Source organism: Schistocerca piceifrons, chromosome 7, assembly GCF_021461385.2.
Source record: "Schistocerca piceifrons isolate TAMUIC-IGC-003096 chromosome 7, iqSchPice1.1, whole genome shotgun sequence".
NCBI classification, from domain to species: domain Eukaryota; kingdom Metazoa; phylum Arthropoda; class Insecta; order Orthoptera; family Acrididae; genus Schistocerca; species Schistocerca piceifrons.
The window spans coordinates 566,584,768-566,606,498 of record NC_060144.1 but is presented as its reverse complement, the minus strand read 5'-3'; the positions used below and the strand labels follow the sequence as shown (position 1 = coordinate 566,606,498).

The window sequence follows — 21,731 nt, the reverse complement described above, 5'->3', positions numbered from 1 at the left end:
GGACGTCAAAAATTCAAATGGCTCTGAGCACTATGGGACTCAACTTCTGAGGTCATTAGTCCCCTAGAACTTAGAACTAGTTTAACCTAACTAACCTAAGGACATCACACACATCCATGCCCGAAGCAGGATTCGAACCTGCGACCGTAGCGGTCACGCGGTTCCAGACTGCAGCGCCTAGAACCGCACGGCAGGGGACGTCAAATTTATTCTGTATTTCTCGATTTCCACAACGCTTTTGACACAGTTTCTCAAAAAGAGGTTCTAAGCAAATTGTGTGCCTATAGAGTATCGTTTTACTTGTGCGACTAGATTCGATACTTCCTGTCAGAAGGGTCACAGCACCGGAAGTAGTCTGGTGAAACCCAAATAATAATCAGGGTTCCGCAAGGAAGCGTTATAGGCCTTCTGCTCCTCTTGATATACCAATATAAGGTGGGCCTTACCAAAAGTCGCTTCTCCCACGCACCATTAGCATATGAAGGAGGCAAATAATACAGAGATAATGCCACCAGGAGTACTCTCCTCCAATCGTCACGAAGTAAGGAAGGCAGGAAGGATTAAACGTTCATTAGAGACGCAGCACAAGCCTCGACTGCGGAACGGAAATCGGCCGCGGCCTTTTTAAACCAGCAACCCAGGCATTTGCCTCAAACAGTTTAGGGAAAACCATAAAACTGCGTGGTTGCACGGGGGATCGGATCCCGGTCCTTTTCCACTGTGTTGATCAATGCAGCACATCTGTCTGTCTGCCGGACGACTCAGAAACCGGGGAGTGCAGAAAGGATAATATGTTCCTTAACAAAAGATGTCCTGTGTGTGAGCAGCGCTTCCTCTAAGTTTGTGTATGAGGCCGTGCAACGCCTCCTATTCGAGGAGTTCTGCTACCGCAGTAATTAAATTTTCCAGCTAGCGACTCTGTACACAGATGGGGTTCTATGGGGAAGCCGCCAATTCTCAAAAATAAGCAGAGGTCAATATTTGCGAATCGTACAGTAGCAGCAACTGCGTCAAAGTGACGTAAGACTCTCAGGCCTCTTCATTATGCAATGATGACTTTTGGGTTTCTAACAGCTCGCGAATAACAGCCAATGTATGAAAGGCGCTGACTTGTCCTTCCGGCGAACCGGCGGCGGGGCTTTCCACAGTCCTCAACTTGGGGAACCGGCGGTCATGACGAAAGCATAAAAAAAAAATTAAAGCCCCCTTATGTCGACTTATCGCCTCCACGACTCTTATCCTACTGTTTTTTTCTGCTTGGGGAATTTCGCGGCGGCCACTAGCGAGGTGGCAGCCAGATCACATGGTAATACCTACTGGGAGGCGTGTTTACAACAGAGTACAGTTTAATAACAACTAAAGCTGCAACGGAAATTTTGTCGAAATGGTACACCGCCAGCTGCTGTGGAAACCTTTATTATTGCCGGCAGTTTCGGTTGGTACAAAGCTTCAGGCAACAAGAACGCTTCAGTTACAGTATCTGTGCAGATACATACACGAGGTTCCATTCCACTCTCCCACATATCATCAAAAACACGAACTAGCCATCAGAACTCAATACATAACATTTAAACGTTGTTCGCATGATTCAATGTGTCAACATCGTTTTTAACTGGCAGCACTAACAAATTATCGATGCCAGCTGACGATTTTTCATAAAAGTCTACAAAGTGTGACGACACCAGCTGCTGAAAATATTACAACGAAAGTTGTGAACAGTGCCAACAAGGAAAATAGCTGCACATCAAAATTGGGGAAGAAACAGTTGTAACCGTAATGTTTCCTTCCGAGCTAGGTCCACAGCTATCAAATGTTGGTGGAGTGAAGACAAGTTTCCGCTGAGTGAACAACGAAGAGTAAAAGAAGCGAAAGAATTATTCTGTTTACGAAGCAAGATCACACAGTGTGGCAGAAGTAAGGAAGATATAAAATGTAGAGTTGAGCACACCAAGAAAATTTTCATCAGCAACAGAAGTCTCTTCACTTCGAAAGCATTCTTTTGGATGCACGACTTGTAAGTACGACCACGGGCAACGGAATCGCTGTGCCGAAGAAATAACGCCCCTGTCGCAGATGCAAACAAAGTAGCTTGGGCTGTCGCTTGACTGGGCTGCCGTCGGGGTTTGCACAAACCGTAGATGCGACAGTCGAACGAAGCACCGACGGAACGAGCGATATGAGCGCAGCTGACCGCGTCCAGATCGTTGGGTCTCGCTAGACGTTGGTGTACGCCGGTGACAGATAATGTGTAACTTAACCGAACAAGATGTTAGTCACCCCTTGAAAGAGGGCCCACTGACCGCTCTGCACCACTGTAGACGGTGCAGAACTGGCACAAGGTGGCCACGTGACCCACCTCTCCAGAATAGCAGTCAAACGGAGTGCTCGTGCCAGCATATGGTTCAAATGGCTCTGAGCACTATGGGACTTAACATCTGTGGTCACCAGTCCCCTAGAACTTAGAACTACTTAAACCTAACTAACCTAAGGACATCACACACATCCATGCCCGAGGCAGGATTCGAACCTGCAACTGCAGCGGTCACGCGGTTCCAGACTGAAGCGCCTAGAACCGCACGGCCACACCGGCCGGCGCTCGTGCCAGCCGGCTGTATAGAATCAGAGCAGTGAGATCGGTGGACACGGGACAGAAAGCAGCTATCGTGTTTAGACCTGCCCATGACAACACTGCGAACGAAATTGCCCGATTTGTTGGCCTATCATCGTGCGCTGTCCAGTTTGTCTACAAGGAACGGTGTAACACTCGCCACCGTGTAACACGCCATAAGAACAGTGCTCGTAAGAAGACTAACGGACGAGTGTCACGTCTCGCCAGAGGCGCTCGGTTTCGAACCCAACACGAGGTGCTGCTATCAGCGGATTCGTGTCCAACTCATCTAGTTACCGAGCGAAAACTGCAGATGCGTATTTTCATTTCGAGTAGAGTACCTCAGAAAAGTCTGTTGTTCACAGTGAAATAGAAAGCTGTACTTGTTATATGGGAGCACCGACACAGACACTGGGTAATACACTACTGGCCATTAAAATTGCTACACCACGAATATGTCTGCTACAGACGCGAAATTTAACCGACAGGAAGAAGATGCTGCGATATGCAAATGATTATCTTTTCAGAGCATTTACACAAGGTTGGCGCCGGTGGCGACACCTACAACGTGCTGACATGAGGAAAGTTTCCAACCGATTTCTCATACACAAACAGCAGCTGACCGGCGTTGCCTGCTGAAACGTTGTTGTGATGCCTCGTGTAAGGAGGAGAAATGCGTACCATCACGTTTCCGACTTTGATAAACGTCGGATTGTAGCCTATCACGATTGCGGTTTAACGTATCGCGACACTGCTGCTCGCGATGGTCGAGATCCAATGACTGTTAGCAGAATATGGAATCGGTGGGTTGAGGAAGGTAATACGGAACGCCGTGCTGGATCCCAACGGCCTCGTATCACTAGCAGTCGAGATGACAGGCATCTTATCCGCACAGCTGTAACGGATCGTGCAGCCACGTCAACAGATGGGGACGTTTGCAAGACAACAACTGTCTGCACGAACAGTTCGACGACGTTTGCAGCAGCATGGACTATGAGCTCGGAGACCATGGCTGCGGTTACCCTTGACGCTACATCACAGACAGGAGCGCCTGCGATGGCGTACTCAACGACGAACCTGGGCGCACGAATGGCAAAACGTCATTTTTTCGGATGAATCCTGTTTCTGTTTACAGCATCATGATGGTCGCATCCGTGTTTGGTGACATCGATGTGAACGCACATTGGAGCGTGTAGTCATCATCGCCATACTAGCGTATCACCCGGTGTGATGGTATGGGGTGCCATTGGTTACGCGTCTCGGTCACCTCTAGTTCTCATTGACGGCACTTTGAACAGTGGACGTTACATTTCAGATGTGTTACGTTGCAGGTCCTGTACGGGCCTTTCTGGATACAGAAAATGTTCAACTGCTGCCCTGGCCAGCACATTCTCCAGATCTCTCACCAATTGAAAACGTCTGGGCAATGGTGGCCGAGCAACTGGCTCGCCACAATACGCCAGTCACTACTCTTGATGAACTGTGGTATAATGTTCCAGCTGCATGGGCAGCTGTACCTGTACACGCCATCCAAGCTCTGTTTGACTCAATGCCCAGGTATATCAAGGCCGTTATTACGGCCAGAGGTGGTTGTTCTGGGTACTGATTTCTCAGGATCTATGTAACCAAATTGCGTGAAAATGTAATCACATGTCAGTTCTAGTATAATACATTTGTCCAATGAATACCCGTTTATCATCTGCATTTCTTCGTGGTGTAGCAATTTTAATGGCCAGTAGTGTAGGTGGCTGGAGACGCGAAGACTGGTTTGAGGACACGCTATTTTGCCTTCTTTCAAACGATGCGGGTGTCAAATGCACAGAAGTGCCAGTGAGTCCTTTAACCCGCAGTGCGTGGAGGGTTTAGTTGAGCCTGGAGGTGCTGCACTGACATTTTGGGTAATGTTTTTCGTACCATGACTTGAGTCTACTCATTCAGGTTACCGCGAACATGAGCCAAGATGTTTATTCCAACTCTCTCTGTGATCGAACGTTGCCCTTTCTTGTGCATATTGATGATGAGGACGCTGTCGACAGAATGAGAGCAGCCGTGATCACAGGGAAGGGCTGCATCTAGACTCACCGGCTAAATCACCTGATCCTTATCCCACAGTAAATATTTGCGACAGTGCATCCCTGCAATTTGGTGTCTGTACAGGATCTTATCAGCAAGAATTGGCTTTAGCTGGATACGGCATAGCTTCCTTGAAGAAGATTATGGACTCTCTTCTTCGTCAAACTGAGGCCATCCTGGAGGCTAGCTGCAGTGTTACACGGTAGCGTCTCTGGGTTTGCTTAGCAGGGTGGGAATAGTATTACCACGTTTCCGCTCGTTTTCGAAACTACTTTAGGGTATTCCTTCGCGTAAATCAAAAACAATGCAGACAGCAAAATAAATCACCCTTGTTACATGGTACCGCCCGCAAGCGTCTTGTCCATCTGTCTGTCGGAACCGGCGCCTGAGGTACGAGACTGGTGTGGCAACGGTGAACAGAGCTCATCTTGTCATCGGCTACTGCTGTGGCAGCTGTCCTACAAACATACAAATCACATTGCTACTCTGATCCATGTTATAGTTTCGCAATTACTCACCGAACTACGTTGCACATACACGCACCTCTAAATCTATTGCTTTCGAGTGTAGGGGCGACGTGTTTGGTCTAACAGTTCTCGAAGACTCAGCTATACCGCCTCATCTGCTTATGGCGCCAAAAATATTTTACCCTACTGGCTGTAGGGACTGGGGCAAAGGTGACAGGAATGCTAAGAAGTCATATACTCCAGGAGAAGTACTCACAGTCACATTCTGGCACATATGTTTTGGGAACGCGTTGTTACGCACTGCAATGCGCAGCTGGTTTCCCGAGCGCCGATGAAAGAAACTTCAGACGCAGTGCCTGTCTGTTGTTGTGGTCTTCAGTCCTAAAACTGGTTTGACGCAGCTCTCTACGCTGGTCCGACGCCTTGGAGACGTGCGCACGCGTGTACTTGCCAGTGCGGCTGCTAGCTGCAGCTGCCGACATCGCGTCACCAAGCTATTGTCGACGTGTGCACGTTCAGCTGAGACTCGTCCTTGTAGTCTAGTGGCTTGTGACGTTATTGTCAAGGCGTTATACAAGCCCTGCGTCACAACTGCGTCTTGTCTTGTGAATGAATGTGAGTTTCGCTTAATTTTAAGCTATACCGGTGGCCTTTATGTGGAACGTACAGTGCATCCAAATGAGATTGGGAGTGCGTCACAAACTGCCTGTCCTGATTTCACGGAAATCGTGTTTATAACATGCCTATTAAACCGACCTGATATGCTGATGGGAGGGCTAAAATCCATACAAACACAAGAATTACTAGAAAAATGACAAGTAAAACTGAAGCATAAGTTGTTGTGAAGTACATTAAACAATTTTGTTTTATCAGAGGGCAACGAAACTTTGATCAGATTCTGTGTTGTCACAGTATTACTGCAGTTATCGATGTTTTAACTGATTAATAGTAATTAAGACATTGTATAGAGTAAAGACAGTTATGATCAACGAGGTATGTTCACCTCACGATACGACTGAAATACGTCAATTACTTCGAAAGGCTTTTCTAATTTAGCGTCAAAATGGAGGTGAGCAACACTCTCATTCCGGGGTTTGCAGGACTGGCTGATGACAGCCATCGCCCAAAAAACCCACAGCCTCACTCTCAATAACATGAGGTTCTGACTTCCAGCAAAGCTGGGGATAATTCCTAAAAGAGAAACCAGATACAAAAACGTAACCGAGCCGATAAAGTAATACGGAAAGGGATGGATCATTTCGAGCAGTTTTATGTCGTGGCCGAAAGTGTGTGTTCTGTTAAATCAGAACCAGCTTTTGTTACGCAGAATTTAAAAGCGGTTTCCGCCTGAGGCAATCGATTTTTAAGTGGTCGCAATCTATCTCGGGCTCAAGAAAACGAAGCCGAGTTCAACAGAATTTTATCGCACTGCGCAAGGCTGTTTATACCCACCTAACTACTGCAGCCTGCGTCCGTTTGGATCTGCCCCTGTCTCCCTCTATAATCCTGAACCCCGCCGGCGCACGCACGCACGCGCGCACACACACACACACACACACACATACACACACTCGCTCGCTCACTCTTGCCCTCACTACCGACACAACCAGCCCCCGAGGCCTCAGGATATGCGCTCTGCCTGCCTCGCCAGTTCCGGCCGTGTCGGTTAGCGAGCGCTGTGCTCTCTCTTGGCCCCCATCGCGGACACACTAATTGCCCAGGCGGAGGGAGGAAGCCGCCAGGGGCTGACCTCCTCAGGGCCCGCGGCGGATGAGTAAGCAGCTCCGCGCTGCCGGTAACTGAGCCACTGGGACGGGACGGCGGTCAGCTGGTGCTGCACTCTACAGCACTGCAGACAGTGCAAGGTGCCGCGTCCGTCGGCACGTGAGATTACCACGTCCAATCACACTCCAAGGCAAAAAGCACTTTAGTGAGTACTAGGAGGGCTTGTGGCGAAAACTGGGGCCTAAGCCCCAGGGGTATGCACTGGAAATACACCACAGTGGTTAGACCTAGGATTTCCTATGGGGCCGTAGTGTGGTGGAAGAAGGTAGAACAGCGGGTTGCTGCTAAAGAGCTTGCTGAGGTGCAGAGATTGGTGTGTGAAATGTGCATTCTTATAGGACAACTATCCAAGGAGTTCCACCCAATAATATCCAAACAGCAGACTCTGAACACAGTTTATTAAATTGCCAATACTAAACTCTTTTAAAGAACAACAAATTCATATAACTTACAAAACTTAACAAATGGTTAAAAAGTGACCAGAATGAGATTTTCACTCTGCAGCGGAGTGTGCGCTGATATGAAACTTCCTGGCAGATTAAAACTTTGTGCCGGACCGAGACTCGAACTCGGGACCTTTGCCTTTCGCGGGCAAGTGCTCTACCATCTGAGCTACCGAAGCACGACTCACACGCGGTACTCACAGCTTTACTTGTGCCAGTATCTCGTCTCCTACCTTCCAAACTTTACAGAAGCTCTTCTGCGAACCTTGCAGAACTAGCACTCCTGAAAGAAAGGATATAGCGGAGACATGGCTTAGCCACAGCCTGGGGGATATTTCCAGAATGAGAGTTTCACTCTGCAGCGGAGTGTGCGCTGATATGAAACTTCCTGGTAGATTAAAACTGTGTGCCGGACCGAGACTCGAACTCGGGACCTTTGCCTTTCGCGGGCAAGTGCTCTACCAACTGAGCTACCGAAGCACGACTCACGCCCGGTACTCACAGCTTTACTTCTGCCAGTACCTCGTCTCCTACCTTCCAAACTTTACAGAAGCTCTCAAACTTCGGTAGCTCAGTTGGTAGAGGTTAAAGAGTGAGTTTCAAAATACAATAACGGCGGTTTGCCACCATAAAATCAGGAACCTTTTACAGTAGTGCTTTTAGGGTTTTATCCAAAAGACAAAATCCAATAATAAGTTAACTTGGCATTACAATTTAAAATGGTTTATATAAAAAACTTTAAGATAATGGCACTTGGCACCATAAAATGAAAGAAGCGCAACACACAACGAATAAATATAATAACAAAATTTGATACAACCAAAGGGCGAGGACAACTCCCAACGCAATCACAGAAGAGCGAGCTCTCAACACTTCGGAGCCTTCCCACTAGAAACGGCCCCCGAAATAAACCGCTGAGAGCTCCCCGACATGCCTCCCACAACTGCCCATCACTTACGCACCTTGGTTATGTTCTGTAACACACGACAGATAATATCAACGCAAGATAAAATTCAAAATACAGTACAACATCCCGAGAGCACATGATAACCACGGCGCCGGTAACACGGGCGCTCTTAACAAGTGCCGGAAGCCAACACACACAAATCTCAAACAATTCTCGCGTCCTAAAAGGAAACAATAAAAGCCAAGCGCACATGAATAGTCAAACCACAGTCTTAGAAGTGCCTTAACTACACCAAACGTGACTACTCCAAATTCAAATGGTTCAAATGGCTCTGAGCACTATGGGACTTAACTGCTGAGGCCATCAGTCCCCTAGAACGTAGAACTACTTAAACCTAACTAACCTAAGGAGATCACACACATCCATGCCCGAGGCGGGATTCGAACCTGCGACCGTAGCAATCTCGCAGTTCCAGACTGTAGCGCCTAGAACCGTTCGGCCACCACGACTATTCCACCAAGTTAATAATAACACAATAAAAAAAAGTACAGAACATACCACTAAATGCTGTTACACAACCAAATTGAGTAGATCGTGTTGTTCAGGTCCCAGAAGACCGCATATACCAAGCAGCAGTAATTCACTATGTATATACTGTACAAAACCGCCCTTCTTAGGCAGACTTTACCTAACACATCGACTGCCAAATGTACCATACATGAACGCAACTCCGGGCAGGACTCCAGTTGAGCAAATAAATTAGTACCAACATATATCGTAACGAGCCACACACACAGCAAAAAGTTCCAGCAACACCGTCCCACATCAGAAAAGTTCAGAAACCGCTGCTGGAGCTTCCATGGGAAAATCTGAAGAGCCAACCGAGCCCACACCCTAACCTGGCAGACGACTCCAAAATTCAGCAACTAGTTGTCTCCGGGCCAGAGTATCACAGGACCCCACCGGACCTCCACGTCAGACAGGCAGGAAGAGCAATAACGCAGACTCCAATTAATCACCACCGCATGGCCAGCACAGCGGCGAGTCGCCTCCGCCCCAGAGAACTCTACTCATATTGTGAGGCACAACAACCTTAGTGCTAGTCACTAACAGGTCAGGCAGAGCGAACTTCACGTTCCGTCCAGTCCCTGGAAAACCAACTACCCTGTCGCTTTCCGCCGGCCACCGCAAACACACGCCAGCGACGTCATAGCAAATCGCCACCGGAGCGCCACCCACACCAGGACAGCGAACTATAATCGGTTATAGCGCGCGCTCTGAACAAGATCACAGGATAGCGGCGCGCGCCGTATCAGCCTGCTTAGCCATAACAGGCGGAATTAGCAGCACACCAACCGCTGGAATGGAAGCCTCCACTTGACCTTTGGGTTAAGATGGAGGCAGCAGCTGGGGCATACAGACTTAAAACTGGCCAAAATTGGGTCTCATTCGGATATCCAGAATCACACACTAACATACTGAGTGAGGTAAATATAGGTATGTCTGGGGAAATGCCCGCCAACTATATAATAACTCCCAACTGCTTCGACAAGCCTTACAACATAATAATTGGAAGTAGGGAGCAGAGGGAGAAAACAGTTCGACACCGTACGGGGGACATCGTTTGGTTCACCGATGGGTCGAAAACAGATCAAGGCGTCGGGGCAGGGTTGTACGGGGTTCAGCCAAGACTGGAGAGCAGCAGCTCTCTAGTGAAACTGGCTTCTGTATTCCAAGCCGAAATTACTGCAGTCATGGCATGTGAGGAGGAGAATATGAGTAGGCGCTACAATGAACGTAGCATCTACATCTATTCAGACAGCCAGGCAGCCCTGAAATCATTGGCAGCTCCTGCAACAAGATCTAAGATTGTTGCAGATTGCCACAGGGCTCTGGTGGAGCTAGGGGGAAGCAATAGGGTGAACCTAGTGTGGGTCCCTGGCCACTCAGGGACCTGTGGCAATGAACAAGCCGATAGATTGGGTAGGATGGGGGTAACAACTCCATTTATTGCACCGGACCCTGTCTTGACAATCATCAAGGCTATGATCAAATTAGAACTACGGAACTGCCTTAGGAAACAGCACGTAGGATATTGGACCAAGGTCCATAAACAAATACATGGTAAGGTAATGATGCCCAAGCAATGTTTTCAAAGAAGCTCTGTAATCCTGGGATTGAACAGGAAGTAGATCAAACTCATGACTGGAGTGATGACCGGCCATGGGAACTTCAAAAAACACCTACACACAATGGGTATAATGGAAGAGGACCCTAAACGTAGGATCTGTGATGAGGGTCAAGAAATGCATGGCATTGGAGAGTAAAAGATACAGAATTTTCGGGACAACTAGACCTGAAGAAATTGTGTCTAACAACAAACTGGTAGAGGGACTCCTTGCACTATTTAAGGGCACTGGTTGGCTTTACTAGATATACAGGGAGCGATACCGCACAATAAACTTAGTTTCGGTGTGGGCAGTGGCGGGTCAGACCTAAGCTATTTTAGCTCTCCTGTTAAAATCAATCAATCAATCAATCCAATCACACACTGACGCCGGTGAATTTTTACCACGTTTGTCCTCGACAGGCCTTCGCGGAAACACACACACACACACACACACACATACACACACACACACACAAATGATGAGCCAAACTTTGCCCTCCGCGAGACGCGGTGATGAAAGTGTGTATGCATAGCAGAGACTAATGGGGAATCATTCCAACGAAGATGCGGCCCCGAACGCGGAAATCCACTACTGAAATAAGAAACTCTGACAAAGGACGCACTGTTATGACCTCGCGGCTGGGAACGAGCATTTCGGGACGGTGAAACAAGGCGGCGGACGTCCACGCATCAGCACAGAACGTCGTGGCCGAAGGCTTGCCTGCTCTGTAAAGCGGGACAGGCGGCTGTGTTGTGGCAGGCCTGACGACGGAGTTCAATGCTGGCGCAGGCAAAGTGGTTCGCATTACACCGCTCGGCGTACTTTTTTAAAGACCGGACCCCTACGTGTTTCAACAACATCGTCAATAACAATTGCGGTGAGCACGGGCAACGCAGCACGGAGGCAAGGTGGTGGGGGCAGTATTATGTTATGTTTACCTGAGCTTTCACGGCAGCCGCGGTAGTAATCGAAGGCTCCGTGACGGCTGTGTACTACGAGAACATTACTGCAGACAATGTCGTTCTCAGAATGAGATTTTCACTCTGCAGCGGAGTGTGCGTTGATATGAAACTTCCTGGCAGATTAAAACTGTGTGCCGGACTGAGACCCGAACTCGGGACCTTTGCCTTTCGCGGGCAAGTGCTCTACCAACCGAGCTACCCAAGCACGACTCACGCCCCGTCCTCACAGCTTCACTTCTGCCAGTACCTCGTCTCCTAGCTTCCAAACTTTACAGAAGCTCTCCTGCAAACCTTGCAGAACTAGCACTCTTGAAGGAAAGGATATTGCGGAGACTTGGCTTAGCCACAGCCTGGGGGATATTTCCAGAATGAGATTTTCACTCTGCAGTGGAGTGTGCGCTGATATGAAACTTCCTGGCAGATTAAAACTCTGTGCCGGACTGAGACTCGAACTCGGGACCTTTGCCTTTCGCTGGCAAGTGCTCTACCAACTGAGCTACCCAAGCACGACTCATGCCCCGACCTCACAGCTTCACTTCTGCCAGTACCTCGTCTCCTACCTTCCAAACTTTTCAGAAGCTCTCCTGCGAACCTCGCAGAACGTCGTTCTCGATGAGGAGCTTCGTAGTGAACTGACGCTGGTTCCCTGACCATCACATTCGCGTGATCTGCACCCTGTGGAACACATCTGGGACGCTATGGGGCGCCTGCTCCGAGCCCACGTAGCACCGGCCCGTAATTTGCGGAAGTTGCGTGGCCTGTGCGTAGACATATGGTGTAAGTAGGCTGTTTATGTTTTCTTATTGGCAACGTTACGTAGCGCTCAATATGAAAATCACTGGCTGTGCTGTGTGCAGTCTGTGGCTAGTTTACATTGTTGTCTGCCATTGTAGTGTTGGGCAGCGGCAGCTGGATGTGAACAGCGCGTAGCGTTGCGCAGTTGGAGGTGAGCCGCCAGCAGTGGTGGATGTGGGGAGAGAGATGGCGGAGTTTTGAAATTTGTCATGAACTGCTATATTTATATATGATGATATCAAGGTAAATACATTGTTTGTTCTCTATTAATATCTTTCATTTGCTAACGATCCCTATCAGTAGTTAGTGCCTTCCATAGTTTGAATCTTTTATTTAGCTGGCAGTAGTGGCGCTCGCTGTATTGCAGTAGCTTGAGCAGCGAAGATTTTTGTGAGGTAAGTGATTTGTGAAAGGTATAGTTTAATGTTAGTCAGGGCCATTCTTTTGCAGGGAATTTTGAAAGTCAGATTGCGTTGCGCTAACAAAATATTGTGTGTCAGTTTAAGGACAGTCGTGTAAGAATTGTTCAAAGGGGACGTTTCATATGTCGACCCTTAGCCGAGGATACCTCACTGGAATCTTCTGATTTTTTTCTTGTAGTTTGTGTAATTAGTGTAGATTCTGTTCATTGCTAGCGCGTAAGTATAGAGAGAATTTCCTTTGTAGTTGCAGTCTTTCATTGTTGTACAGTAAAACAGTTGTGGCATGCATGTAGATTTGCACCAAGTATTTCGCAGCTGCGCTTGCAATTAACTAGATATTATTTTCAGTGCTATGTTAATGTGTTCTCTTATTTTTGATCTTCAAATTGTGTTTTTCTGTGTTGTCGTGTGAAATATTGTGACAATTATGGCGTGTGAAAAACGTAATACTAGGCTCCAAAGTAAACTGAGAAATGACAGTGAAGACGAAGGCAGTGTGTTAGCGCCGCAGAGTAATGAATTAACTAATGTTCAAAGTAGTAATTTGGTAATTGCGCATAGGGAAATGGAGCGGGCGGCAAACAATGGTGTAGACAGTGAAACAGGTAGTGAACAGGGAAGCGTTATCGATCGATTGGTCGGCAACAGCTCGCCTCAGGAATCGGGAATGACAGAACACAATATTGCAAATACTGCAGACTCAGGTTTTGGGTTCTCACCGTTTTCTCAAATGAGTCAAGACACATTTTCCGCTTTTCAAAATGTGAATGTTGCCGGTGCAACTTCACTGCCGAAAAGCACTGAGGAACATGTTTCAGACACCAGTGCATTGTTATTACAATTAATGCAACAAATGGGACAAAAGCTTGAAAAGTTAGACACAATGGAACAACACCAGAGACAAACACAGCAACAGTTAGACACAGTGGAACAAAATCTCAAAAAGTTAGACACAATGGAACAAAATCAGAGACAAACACAGCAAAAGTTAGACACAGTGGAACAAAATCTTAAAAAGTTAGACTCATTGGAACAAACTCTTGAACAAACACGTGAAGATTTAACTACTGAGTTACATAACATTGAATCGAAATGTCAAAAAGTCTGTAATGACGTAAAAACTCAAATTTGTGAGCATTTTCAACCTATTTTTTCGCGGCATGAAAATGCATTACAGAATCACGAAGCAGCCATAAAAGAACTGCAAACTATTGTTCATGAAAATCATGAGACCTTGCAAGCTAAATTTGACTCAGTTGCATCTACCGATTCGGTTACGCAACTTGCAAAAACTCAGGAAAACTTAAAGGACACAGTAGATACTCTAAAACTTGGTTCAGAAAAACACACTGAGGAAATAAGTACACTATCGGAGAAAGTAGCCGAACTTTCAGATCAGTTCACTAACTTATCTACAAAGGTAGATGATGATCTGAATGACACAACACCTGTAGCCTTCACAGACACAGAAGAGTATAAACAAATTAGGAAATTCAAACAAAATCAGAATCAAATTAATACGCAACACCAAAGAGAAATCCGGGAAGTACAAGATCAGCTGACACAGGTAATACAAGAATTACGTATTTCAGAGGACACTCGCGCCCCAACACGGGAAGAGGGACTTAGAAATACGGAAAAGCCGCAAAATAAAAACACAGGGCATTTCGGAAGTTATGAAAGAAACTGGCAATGTGCACCGAATTTCGAGATGGAACGGCCGACACGACCTAACAATGACCGATATGCGACTCGCCGACATGATGATTTTGACTATAAGCTGTTCATTACTACACGTAAATTCAAAACATTTAAGAATTCTGGCAACGACATTCATCCACAAGCATGGCTCCATCAATTCTCTCATTGTTTTCCTCCCAACTGGTCGCTGGAACACAGATTAGAATTTATGTGTGGCTACTTAGAGAATGAACCAGCTGTAAGAATGCGATCGGTAATTCACGATTGCCACAGTGAAGGAGAGTTTTACCATGCCTTCCTCTCAGCATATTGGTCTCAAGCTACACAAGACCGTGTAAAACATAGCATCATGATGATGAAACACTTTGAACAATCTGAATTTTCCAGTCTTGTCAAATATTTTGAAGACATGTTGCATAAGAATCAATATCTTTCAAACCCATACAGCCCCTCAGAACTCATCCGCATTTGCTTACTCAAATTGCCTGAACATTTACGACATATTATTTTAGCAGGACGTTGCAAAGACGACATTGAAGCATTTCAGGGACTGTTACAAGAACTGGAAATTGACACATACCGTCGCGGAACGCGAAACCAGGAACACAACAATTACAGGTCACATCCGTCGCAATTCCACTATGAAAGAAATAATAACTGGACGCGACAAGACTATTATCACAACACAAATCGTGACCAAAACAGACACCACCCGTATGACAACCGTTGGCAGAGTAGTAATAACTACAGGGAAAGATCACCTCTCCGTGGTAATGACTATCACAGAGACAATCAGAGAAACAGACAATATGGGAACCAAAATAAATACTATCAAGGGAGACAGAATAACTTTAGACGCAACGGATCAGCGCGCAGTTACGATTCAAGGAGAAATTCTCCACCATGTGACCGACAAGAAAGAAACCATGGAATCTACCGACATGACGACAGACGATATGATCGTAACGACAGACCTGAATTGCATCAGAACTGGCGGGATTCAAACAGAGCAGGGGCCTCTCGTCACGGTGAATTTGTAGAAGTTAGGTCTCCTAATCCCAATAACAACGCGCGGCAACAAAGAGACAGACAATGACTCGCGCCGCAGGCACCCACGTGCGCCGGCTGGCTCAGAGAAAAATAACATTGACGCTAACCCTGTGAAAAATTCCAGTATTCTTTACCGACGTATACTGCATGATAATTGCGTTCAAGCTGAAATTCTGAGTACTTTGAAGAGTAAAAGATTGTACCACATTTCACATGTAAAACCGATTATTGAAAGATAATCTGCTTTTTAACTTTGTCTTTGCCATATAACTTTTCACTTTACATTGCTAGTAAGCGTTGTCAGACTTAGAATCTGTTAACATACAACAATGTTTGAAGTTAAATATCCAATCAAGAACCAAGAGAACTTATTTAAACAGAAATGACGAATGCATTGTTATAGTGAACAGACGACACAGTGTTGTATTTGTACATTCTTGCTTGTTAGTTGCACGATTACGTAACGACTATAAGGCTTACATACTTGGAACCTATACTGGTACTGCTAATGAGATTTTAATGCAACATTTTGGTTTACTTGAAAATACATTCTGGGTTTAAAGTACTTTCTGTGAGATACCAGACGACACAGTGGTTAGTTTATGTGACAACTACACGGTTTTATCACGACGCTACTAATGAGTGACAATTTACAATGTGGCTTTTGCGGTGTATCTGTTTTATATCTGCACAGTTTTCTGTTTTATTCTGGAAAGAAAAACATGTTTTAGTAGTAACTTTTGTGGTATAGCAACAATGAGACAGCCTTTTTCGTGGCACAACAATACGTTACTGTACAGTACTTTCTTCATCACGCCAATAAGCATAATAACTACGATATCTATACGCAAAGCATTTCACTTTTGTTTATCATGAGCTAAGTACATTGACTTCAGCAGAACTTAGCTTTCGGAGGACGATAACTACGACACTTCCACAGAATTATCTTACAGCAAGACGCACATTTAGCGCTACAGTACACGTATTTGAGTGATCAATTTTATACTTAAAACATTTATTTTTAAAGATTTTTGAATTACAAAGAAAGTTTTCCGTGATATATTTCATTCCATTGGTGTAATCTGTAACACCTGAGGGTATAATTACATTAATCCTCAGGGGAGTACACGCTTACTTTGTGTACCATGTGTGTGGCAACCACAAGGAACCCTAGCTAATATGGTATTTGCTTATACAACTTTACACATCGGTACCATATTTCTCTAACACACAAATTACACAGCTATCTGATCATTTAACTGAGAGATAAACTTTTTTATTACATCAGTGACACATGTTTACGCAATTACACAGTTGGGTAACTTCACACTTATGAAACTGTATTTTGTCTGTACTTTGTAAACTGATCATATTTTTTCGGACACATTGTGATGCTATGAGAGCTTTGAATGATGTATTTGGTGTGAGATCATGATTTTTAAAGTACGTTTGAGGTAGATGACACTATTGAAATGAGCAGAGAATTTTTTTAGGTTTTGAAATTATTGGAGGAAGCTACGACGATTTTGAGAGTTGACTGAGGTGTTATGATGTTATTATTATGACGACAATGTGTATTATGCTGTTGAGATATGTTTATGATCAATAAGATGATGCTATATGAGGAATTTGGTTATGCTATGTATTTATTATGATGAAATATTGAAGTGTCGTCGCAAGATTGACGTGTCGACGAATATATATATGTGTAATAAGGTAAGGAGTAATGAGTGGTGGGTAGGGACTCTTGACTTGTGAAACAGGATGTTGGAAACCAAGAATCGTACTTTAAGAGTTATGAAATGTGTGTATATGCGTGAATGTATCACAATGCTGGCGAAAATTTTTTGAACACTGTTATATTTACAGGATTTTTTTTCTACACATTTGTTACGCAAATTTTCGACCTGTGAAATGTTTATATGAGACTGTCACTGTAGCGGAAACTGCTGTCGTAAATATGTCGGTAAGAAAGGTAAGTGACCGTGACGTAATGCGTTGCGAGCGGCCAGTTGTGCCAGTTGCCTGGAGGAAAAGCCATTATTGCGAGCCCTTTTCAGCGGCACAGGTAGAAAAAAAAATAAAAAAAAGACGCCATTAACCTCGCTTCTGACATTCCTTTGTAGAAAGCATCGCAAAAACGACACGGTCGAACTTGAAAACATATGATTACACTGGATGCCTAATGAAATGACGAGAAATATTTTTATGTCTATACACCTGATTATGACTACTGTCTCTCTAGTTGAGAGATTTTTCTACTAACTTATGAAATGCCACATGGCTATTGAACGATGTTCTTATGCTTTGCTGTGTACATAGTTGCTTATTTCATTTGATATCTAGTTTCTAGCTGCACTGCTGCATTGGTTCAAATAAAATTTTATAGATGTACTAATATAAATATTTTCTGTCTACAGATCCAGTAAATAATAGTTTTGTGATATATTTCAAAAAAATGAGGGAGCACAAAAAGATATTTCCCTTCACAGGAACTGCATACATAATTTTCTTTACAATATTTGGTAATTTATTTCATAGAGTAAGTTATCGTGATGCATCACCTTAGTGTTAAGATGTGACATAGGTATTAGACATGGCCATTTTTAGTGTAATATTTTTTCTACTTGAGCTTTGTCATGTTTAGGTATATCATTTTCTGCTGCTGTTTGCCAGGCATAGTGTTGCTGAATTTTAATTTGTGTTACTCTGCTAAGCCAGATTTTTTTTTTTTTTTTTTGCGCATTGCCTCATATTAGTTGTAATGTTGAATTGCTTGGTAATTTAGATTTACTGTAGCTTGCTTTGCAACTTTCCATTTTTTTGTCATTGCTGTTTGTGTTAATTGTTTTGTGCTGCTGCATTGCCTCGTCCCTTAGTTTAGCATCTGAGCTCAGTAGATTTAAGTTAGCTTAAGAGGGGGTAGCCTCTAAGAGAATGAGTTGCGATGAATTGGAAGAAATGCATTGAGAAAACAGGTTTAGGTAGGATTTTCTTGGAAATAAATGTTGAGGTAAGAAATGTGTGAACATATAAATACAGAAAGCATGCTTAGATAGAATTTTTTTGGTGGAAACAAAGGATGAAATAAGAGGAAAGATATATGAAGTTTTGGGTTGGACTGCAGTACCAAATGTTACACTGAAAACGAACCCTGTCCTTTCCTATTGGTGTTATCCCACTATGTGTTTGTGTACCCTTGTGTATTTGTTTTCTTCCTGTCTCTGTGTAGTTTCATAGAATTTTTTCTTCTTTCAATATTAAGCTACATTCACTATGATGAGGAATACTGTTATCCTCGAATATAATTGGCATTAATAATATGTTATTTACTTTGTAAAGATGTTTAGACATTATTTATTCTGTTTTGTGTTAATGCTCATGTGTGAAGTTGGTGTTTCGAAAGTTATTCTGATCTTTTATGTATGTACCCATGTCATAATTCCTGGAACACTGACGTATATGTTATTTCGATTCTTTTGTAAAGCCTGTACTACAAATGTTATCTGTATTATTATGTTCTTTAATGATGTATTTTGTACCTTTGTTACTGTATTTTTATGTTACCAAATTGTAATTGTTACCAGTTCTTCAAATTAAGTAACATTTCACTGCACACGTTTCTGTTGGTCATAGTACATGGACAATATGTGAGAAGTTGGGACTGTTAGTGTTTGCACGTGTGTTACTAATTCAGCAAGGGACTGGATAACAGCATTGCTGGTTCTAAGGACAGTTCCGAAAACTTTGTGAGTGCACAAGTGGTGGTTTATGGACTTGCTATATTATCCGCAAGACTCTGCAATGGTGATTGTGCACCTGCACAGTCACAACAGATGGCTGCTGGCTATCTCTACAAGGACTACAGTGGGTCTGCATCTATGATGACCCACCAACGCCATTATTTCTACAAGGACTACAGTGGGTCTGCATCTTTGATGACCCACCAACGCCATTATCTCTACAAGGACTACAGTGGGTCTGCACCTCTGGTGGCCCACCAATACTATACTCTCTACCAGGACTACAGTGGGTCTGCTCTGTGATGACCTACCTACCAATATTCTTCCAAACTACGACTGACTCTGCTGTGGGTTTGCTCTGTTGTGGCCCATTATCTGTCAGCATGTCAAGAGTCAGCACTGTCTTTCCGTTGGAAGGACAACGCTACTTCTTCAAGACTGCATGGAAATCCACTACTTCCGTGTGCATTTTCTTTTAATGCTCAGACTTTGAGAAAAAACACTGCTATTCTACTGTTATGTACGATTAGGACTGTCTTTATGGACTGTGAGAAAATTTGAGCTTTTGACCAACGTTGTATCAATAAGTGTGTGCATTTGATATCTTTGTTATTGTAATTATGAAAAATTTTTTCAAATCTGTATTGGGCACTGCCCAAACCAATTTGTAAAATTTTTTGTGGGGAGCATGGGGGCTATGTAAGTAGGCTGTTTATGTTTTCTCTATGTAAGTAGGCTGTTTATGTTTTCTTATTGGCAACGTTACGTAGCGCTCAATATGAAAATCACTGGCTGTGCTGTGTGCAGTCTGTGGCTAGTTTACATTGTTGTCTGCCATTGTAGTGTTGGGCAGCGGCAGCTGGATGTGAACAGCGCGTAGCGTTGCGCAGTTGGAGGTGAGCCGCCAGCAGTGGTGGATGTGGGGAGAGAGATGGCGGAGTTTTGAAATTTGTCATGAACTGCTATATTTATATATGATGATATCAAGGTAAATACATTGTTTGTTCTCTATTAATATCTTTCATTTGCTAACTATCCCTATCAGTAGTTAGTGCCTTCCATAGTTTGAATCTTTTATTTAGCTGGCAGTAGTGGCGCTCGCTGTATTGCAGTAGCTTGAGCAGCGAAGATTTTTGTGAGGTAAGTGATTTGTGAAAGGTATAGTTTAATGTTAGTCAGGGCCATTCTTTTGCAGGGAATTTTGAAAGTCAGATTGCGTTGCGCTAACAAAATATTGTGTGTCAGTTTAAGGACAGTCGTGTAAGAATTGTTCAAAGGGGACGTTTCATAATGGTACCTCCTGAAACCTTCCAAGGATCTGTCGAACCTGCGCTCCGCAGAATCGCTGCTGTACTGTGGTCCAAATTTGGACTGAAACGCTATTAAGCGCGCGCTCGTAGTATTTTTTCCTGATAACTGTATACCAAAATAGAGGCGTAAGACGTAACAAGTCGTTTATTTCGTGAATCTTTCAAGGTGTCGGAACGAGGACGTGATAATACGCAGAGGTGCATGTAGTTTTTCTTTCATGGTTCAATCGTAGTTCTTATATCAATCAATCCTTACGATGATATACACCAAATAAATTCTTAATGAGAAACGGCACTGATCTCCCGTAGCACACAAAACAGATCAGAACACTGCAGCAGAAACCACGCAAAAAACAAGCCAAATTTAAAAGAACTCAAAATCTCCAAGACTGACGATGTTTTGCTGAAGCTCGAAATTAAGTACCGACTTGAATGCGACATGCTTTAAGTCGTTTCCACGACGAAACTCCGTTTCGAAATCTGGCAGAAACCCAAAGAGATTCTGGTCGCATTAAAGGACACCAGCGGTAGGACGCAATCGATACCTTCACTGCGGAATACCACTGGTAAAATTAACGATGACAGTGCCGCTAAAGCAGTGTTCCTAAATACGTTTTCCCGAAATTTCTTCACGAAGAAGACGAAGTAAATATTCTTGAATCCAAATCAAGAACAGTTTCCAGCATGAGTAACTGAAAAGGGATATCCTCGGTGTAGCGAAGCAGCTTGAATAAGTTAGTAAAGGCAAGTCTTCCGCTCCCGATACTACACCAGTTAGGTTCCTTTCAGAATATGCTGATACAGTAGCTCAACACTTAGCAGTAGTATAACACCCCTTGCTCGACGAGAGATCCGTATGTAAAGAAATGTTAATTGCACAGGTGATACCAATACTTAAGGAAGGAAGTTGGAGTAATCCGCTGGATTACACACTCGTATCACTAAAGCCGATTTGCAATAGGATTTTTAGACATACACTGTCTTCGAACATCATGAATTACCTCGAAGAAAACGCAGTGTTGAGAAACAGCCAACACGGATTAAGAAAATATCGTTCTTCTGAAACACTACTAGCTCTTTATTCACACGAAGTAATGAGCGCTATCGAAAAGAGATGTCCAATTGATTGCGTATTCTCAGATTTCCACAAGCCTTTTGAACCGATTTCCAATCAAATTGCGTGCCTATGGAGTATTGTCTCGGTTGTGTGACTGTATTCGTGATTTCCTGTTAGAAAGGTCACAGTTCGTAATAATTGACGGAAAGTCATCGAGTAAAACAGAGGTAATATCTG

The 21,731-nt window shown here is 44.2% G+C and overlaps 1 protein-coding gene across 2 annotated transcripts in view; it reads right to left on the bottom strand.

Annotated features, from left to right (window-relative positions):
* LOC124804885 (synaptic vesicle glycoprotein 2B) overlaps positions 1–21,731 on the bottom strand; it is a 391,228-nt gene that overhangs the window by 114,177 nt on the left and 255,320 nt on the right. The gene's annotated exons all lie outside the window — the stretch shown is intronic.